The following is a 7,346-nucleotide window of genomic DNA, read 5'->3' as shown; positions in this document are numbered from 1 at the left end:
CGGGGCCCCTGAGCGCCCGCCCGAGCGCGGCCTCATGGTCCTGCGGCGGGAGGGCGCGGAGGGCGGGCGCGGCCGGGCATAGTCGCGGGCCGGCGGAGGACCGAGAGCGGGAGGACGCCTCACAGTCTCATCGCGGCGGCGGCGGCTTTGTGGGTCGCAGACTCCGCTCAGCTCCCCCGGCCGTCTCGCCGCGGCCCTTTCATCTGCTCCACGTGAGGGGTTATCCCCGCCCCGGCAGCGTCGTGACCCGTTCTCCCCTCCCTCTCGGCGCTTGGCCGCTGCCGCCCTCTTAGCCGTTGTGGGGAGCGGGAAGGCGGGGCGGACGCGCCTGCGGCGGGAGGCGGGGCCCTGAGGCCGAGGCCATGCACGCCCCGCCTCCGCCCCGCCCAATCCCCGCCCCCTCACCTTCACTCCACCCCTTCGCCTTCGTCACACCTCCTCCGTCGTCTTGCCCCGCCTCACGGTCCTCGCTCCGCCCACTCCTACTATCTCGCCCCTCCCCATCGTCCTCACTCCGCCCTCACCCTTGGTCTCTGCCACGCCCCCTCTGCTACGCCCCGCCCCTCATGCGGTAGCTCCGCCCTCCTCAGCCGACCTTTCTCTTCGCAGTTGCTAGGGTTTGGCGGGAAGGAGCCAGCACCCTGTTCCCGGGGTGTGTTGTCCTGGTCTGATACAGGAATTAGAGCCTTTCGGGCACGAGAGTCTCTCCTCAGTCGTAGTGCCTGCGGGGGTGGATTCCAGCACTGAGTCCTTCATCCCCACCCCCTCCGTGATGGAAAGGGAAAGGCCCTGTCGGTCCAGAGCACAGTTTCTCTCAACTGGAGGAACAGAGTCGGACGGGGGACACATTGAAGAAGTCATTTGGATTCTAATCGAGTCTTCTTTCAGCAATCCAAGAGACTCACCCACTTCCAAAGTTCTGAGTCAAGTGCCGAAGGGCGGATGAACCCTGCACCTGTAGACAGGACTAGTGCGTTAACATAACATAACAAACACGTGAAAAGGACCAAGGGGTTCCCCCTCACAGAAGAGAAGCTGAATTTGTCAGTACCTTTTGGACCAGGCCTTTTCCTTCCTCACCTACTCATGAGGATCGGAAACCCTCCTTTGAAAGCTACACTCAGTTCTTACTTTGTCCGGGTGTCTTCCTTCCTGGCCAGAATGGCTTTGTTCACCTACCTGCAAATATTTGCTTAGGATGTTCTCTTATGTACTTGCTACCACACCCCAAATATTTGAAAGATAGAAAACTTGTTGAGAATGTTCTTAAGTATCCAACTTTCCAAGGTTACATTTTAAAGTTGGAAAAATATTTTCAAAATGTGGAGTAAAAACTGCCCTCGAAAAGAACTTCAGGGCCTTGCCTCAGAAGGGGAGCACCTGGGAAAATAAGGATCTCGGGAGGGTAGCTCTTCAGTTTTCCCAAAATCAAGCTTTACCAGTAGCTGACTGCCACTGGACACCATGAGTCTTTAGCCTCTCCACCCCACGCCATGGCACCCCATGGTGCCATTCAATCCTCCATTAAGGGGGAAGTGGATTGCCATAGTCCACACAGGACATTTGAAGTTCAAGGTCATTATCACCTGATGAATAAACAAAAATAGCCTGCCAATACAATGGGGCCTTAGCCCCCCAAAAGGAAATCCTGATACATGCTACATCATAAACTTTTAAAATATTAGACTAAGTAAAACATATGCTGTTTTCATTTATATGAAATGCTCAGAATCTAGAGTTAGAAAGTAGGGTTAATGGCTCCCATGGGTGACAATAGTTTTTTTTGGGGGGGAGGAAATAATGAAAATATACCAGAATTGTACACTCCATAAATATCCTAAAAATCACTAAATTGTACACTTTCAGAGGCTGAATTTTATGGTATATTAATTATATCTCAGCTCAGCTGTAAAAAAAGAAATACTCAGTTTTGAGGGCTGAGAGTGTAGCTCAGTGGTATAGTGCTTGTACTTGGTCCTGGATTTGTTCCCTAGAACTTGAAGAAATAAATGTATCAGTCTTCATTGTTTGTTTTGTTTTGTCTTTGAGGCGGGATCATTAAGTCACTGAGTTGCCCACTCTGGCAAGATTCAAACTTTAGACCCTTCTGCCTCAGCCTCACCCTTACAGGAATTTGCCACCACACCCAGCTTCAGTGGTATTTTCATACAAGCGCGTGTGTGTACACGTTCTGTAAGGGTCTTCTATGCTCTTTGAAGTCTTAGATCAAATCTCACATCCCTTCCCAGGCCTACTCTGACTGCTCTATTTAAAACTGCAATGTGGGCTGGGCAGATAGCTCAGCAGTCTAAGCACGCCTGCCTGACAAATGCAAGGACCAGGGTTTGATTCCTGGTACTGCATGCCATGCCGGCCACTGAAACCAGAAATGGTGGCACATGCCTGTAATCCCAGCACTGGGGAAGCTGAGACAGGAGGATCACTATGAGTCTAAGCTGCATAGCAAGACCCTGTACCACATAAATAAATAAATAAATAAATAAATAATTTTTTAAAAAACCCTCCAATGTGACCCTCTCCCCCAATCCTAAATTCCCTTGCCCTGGCTCCTCCCATCCATAGGGCACCTTATCACCTTCTAACATAATGAATAATTTTTGACTGTCGCCTATGCCACACATACACACTAGCCAGTGAACAAGCCCTATGATGGAAGGGGCCTTTGTTTTCTTCACTAACAGGCCATAGCTACTTGGCCCACAGTAGGCACGCAATACATATTTGTTGCATGAATTAATGACTAAATGAATAAGTGATAAGCTCATCAACGTGTTTCTCTCCTATTTTGCAGACATTTAGAGGAGCTTCTTAACAGCTGTTCAGGAGCAATGTGTTTCATGGGACTAAAATAAATTCTGAGTATGGAGAACAGTACTTTCCTCAAGAACTGCATTGTAAACCCAGACATAGCTCAGAAAAGAAATTGGTTTTGATTTTTTTTTAAACTGTGTTTAAGAAAAGGTATGGTTAACAAGAGAGGCTGGCAACACAGAGATAATAATGATTCATCTCTCAGCAGCATGAAGCTGTGTAGAAATGGAAGTATTTACTAAGTAATGAAGTTTCACCACAATCTGGCAAGCAGTAAAGGGAGATAGAAATAACTTCAAATAAATAAGAGATAAGACTTGCCAGGTAGGGGCAAGGATGGAATCAGTAAACTGGATCAAATGATAAAAGTAGAAAGAAGCAATGCATATTCATTATCTTGTATGGCACATCCCTAATAAATCATCCTGACCGTAACTTAGTCCTTTCCCCACTTATCAGACACTACTGAGATGGAAATAACTGAGAACAGGTGCATTAGCATCAGTCAAAGCTGCCAAATTTTTGGCAAATCTCATAGACTTAAGCCAAAAACCACACAGGGCTCCAGAAAAATTTCTACCATCAAAGTTCTACTTACACGACCATGGGGGCCTGCCCCTTAGCTCAGTTCTTTAAGTGGCTGCTTCAACAAAGCAGTCAGGCTCAGGTTGCTGCGGTTCGATCCCCACAACTCAAACCTGCCTGGAAGGCATTCTGAACCAGCCAAAAAAAAAAAAAAAAAATCCTTCTACTTACATGACCAAATAAAGAACATTGGGCATTTCAAGTTCATAAATATGTTTTAATAGTTAAGGTGACCATAAATGTGCTAAATAAAAACAGACATTGATAGTAACTGCAGTATTGTTTTAATAATAAAAATAACCCATGTAAATATAACACTTAACGACCTAAGTGTCCATCAATGGGGGATAAGTTAACTAAGTTATCATATATCCATTTAATATATAATAGGAAAAATGTTTAATAGCTATCTTAAAAAATAAACACTATCATGGGCCAGCCAGATAGGTCAGCAGACTAAAGCGCCTGCTAGGGAGAGCGCAGTGGCCGGGTTCGATCCCCGGGGCACAGTGCGGGCCCTGCCCACGGGGCGTGCTAAGACAGCAATTGAGACTGGGCATGGTGGCATGCACCTGTAATCCCAGCACTTGGGAGGCTACAAACAGGAAAATCACTGTGCGTCCAATCTGTGTAGTGAGACCTTGTAGACCCTGTACTAAATACATAATAAATAAATAAATAAATACTATGAACTCTATGGCGATAGAATGATCTCCAATATGTACTGCTAAGCAAAAAAGGCTGTGCATATAGTATGCTACCAGGAAAGGGGGATGTGTGGGGAAAGAGAAACAAGATATATGAAGGTTTGGATACATTAAGTAAGAGACCTAAGAAACACTGTCCCTGGCTGGTTATGGTGGCAAATGTCTGTCATTCCAGCACACTCTGGAAGGGTGAGGCAGGAGGATCAAAAGTTGGAGCACTGCTTGGGCAATTTAATGACTTAGCAAAACCCTATCTCAAAATTTAAAAAGAGCTAGGGCTGTAGCTTAGTGGGAAGATACTGGGGTTCACTCCCCAGTGCCTAAAAAAAAAATACAAAAAGACTATCTCTAGAAAGACATACAGGGAAGGAAAAGAGGAAAACCTGCTTTTCCCTGTATATTTGAACATACCGCATAGTTCTACATGAACATAAGTTGCCAACTCAAAAGTAACAAAATAAAAAGATTAATCTGCTAAACCAACAGATGATAGCCTTCATTTTCTATACACAAACACATGCATTCCATAAACTTTATCAATGTCAATAAAGTTATGCTACCAGAAAATGTGTCGCTAGAAGATGAAAAGAGATTGGCCTATAGTTGTGAAAGATGTCATCATTGGGGGAAGACAAGTAAAGGGTACACAGGACCTCCTGTGCTACTTTTGCAACTTCTTCTAATTATTTAAAAATTTTGATTTAAGTGAGGTGTGATTACAGGATTACATGCCTGTAATCCCAGCATTCTGAGACTAGAGCAGGAAGACCACAAGTTGGAACACAAGCACACAGCCTGGACATGTGGATAATTTAGTGATTTAGTGAGACTGTGTCTAAAAAAGAAACAAAGAAAGAAAAACCTGGGGATACAGCTCATTGCAAAGGCCTTGAGTTTAATTTAAGAAATTAAAATTAAATCTAAAATGAGTTGGTCAGTTCCTCTGTACAAGAAGTTTCCTTCCTTTTTTCCCTTTCTTCCTTCTATTACTATGTGAGACAAGTCAATAAAAGATTCTAATACACTGTAAGCATGCATTTAGTATTTTATAAAATAACTTAAGGCTTTGAATCTCACCTTGTTTCTTTCAGGTGATTCAAATTTAAGACACGCTAGCATTCTTCCACAGTATTTATATCTATTTCTGGAAACTTTCATTTATTGTATTTAAACATCATATAATGCTCTTGAAAGGTACAATGGTTGTTATAAAGACAAGTAGCGGCAGTTCTTTCAAACCCTTAGAAGTCTCTCTGCTGCCTTTGAAGTGCACCATCAATCTATGTCTGCTCTGAGCCTTAAGGCAGAGGGCCAATCTAGGCCCCGACTCATCAGTGGTTAAACCTTGCTTCAACCTGTCCCTGATTTGCAATGGCCACCCAACCAGGAGTCACAGTCTCAAACAATGCTTCAGGGGCCAGGCAGAGAATGTGACTGAACTAAGTGGGCCAGGTGTAAGCAAAAGTAACCAGCAAATGAGGTGATAAATGGGATTGGGGCTTCCCATGAGAGTGCCCTTGGGAATGGTGGCCTGGGAAGGCATGGCCACTCTAGGATCTTGTTGCAATGGAGAGTGTAGGCGCAAGATTCACAGATCTCTGATTTAAAGAAGCAAAAGTCCAGATAAGCCTACAGCATGTACTGGTTTGTGTTGGTTTGGTTTGGTTTGGTTTCTTGAGACAGTGCTCACTACATACTCCAGGTTCGCCGCAAATTCTCAATTCTCCTATCTCAGCCTCCCAAGTGCTGGGATTACAGGTATGCACCACCACGCTCAGCTTCTTCTGGCTTTTAAATATTTACAATAGGTTTTTCAAGATTTGTGTTACTGCAGGGGCTAAATAAACTCACCTACAGGCCAAGTTTGGCTCAAGAAATACAGAAGAGAAATCAGGCGGCGTAAATACTAATTGTACCAAACAGTAACGCTGTTGTTTCTATGCAATTAAGGTAAAAGAAGAAGTTTAAAGAGCTGAGAAGTATAAATAGCACACTATTATAGAGGAGACAGTTGTATCTGTGGGCAGCACCCTTTGCCGCAAGAGGCGCATGTCTTTATGATGCATTATTTAATTGAAGTGAAAATGTAATCACATGCTTACTTGGCCAAGAAAGGCTGATGATAGATGAGAGGTCATTAGATCTTTGAAAGATAAGCAAGTCAGGTTGCTTTTACACTGATTATACCTCTGTTTAAAGATAAAGAAAAAGATTGGGAGAAAACACTAGGAGAAATAAAGGTCAATTACCTGCTTTTGTCCAACTGTATTGAACAGGAAGGTTTAGCACAGAAGCACGTTAACGGGAAATAAAAGAGTAGGGAAATAATATGGAATGTATGCTCCACTCACAGGAAAACATCAGCTTGCAGGGAGATTGTATTAACAGGAATTATTGACTCAACATCCATTCCTATGGGTAACCACCCCTTCCTGACCCATGGTATCTCTACGAACCCATCAATCAATCACAAAGTTCAGCATCCTAACATAGATAGGCATGTGACCCACAATGACCAGAGTACTCCATTCCCCTAGTTAGATTGATTGAGTCTTTTCTGAAATTTGATCTATTGCAACCTGGTAAAAGAAAATTTGTCTTCTACTCTGGCATCTCAAACTATAAGGATTATATACATTTAAGGAGTGTGTGGCTATTTTCCTCAATCATACAGAAAATCCTGCTGCTGCTGCAGGAAAGTACATCAGAGACAACCTAACTCCCAGTTCCACCAAAAAAAAAAGGGAGGGGGGAGAGAGAAAGAGAGAGAGAGAGAGAGAGAGAGAGAGAGAGAGAGAGAGAGAGAGAGAAAACCTAAGATGAGACAGACAAGAAGAGCATAGGCTGCTTCCTGTGAGCTCCTGGATCTCTCCTTGTAACAAAAGACTCCTGATAAATACAGGAACAAAGCTGCCTAGTCCAATGACCGCTATAGCAACAATAGGAAGCACATGCACACGCGCGCACGGGAACACACACACACACACACACACACACACACACACACCAAAAAAGCTCAGGTTGAGGTTGCCCAAGAAGCCTAAATTTGGTCTGGGGAGATAGCTCAGAGGCATAAGCAGTTATCTGGCAAGAGCAAGGACCAGAGTTCGATCCCAGACCCTGCATGCCATGTGGGTCCCAAAAAAAGTTGTGGTGTGGTGGTATATACCTGGAATCCCAGCACTTGGGAGGTTGAGACATAAGGACTGCTGTGAGTTTGAG

This window comes from Octodon degus, unplaced genomic scaffold, assembly GCF_000260255.1.
Source record: "Octodon degus isolate 3935 unplaced genomic scaffold, OctDeg1.0 scaffold00021, whole genome shotgun sequence".
NCBI classification, from domain to species: Eukaryota; Metazoa; Chordata; class Mammalia; order Rodentia; family Octodontidae; genus Octodon; species Octodon degus.
The sequence above is the reverse complement of the archived record's forward strand: the minus strand, read 5'-3'. Positions refer to the sequence as shown.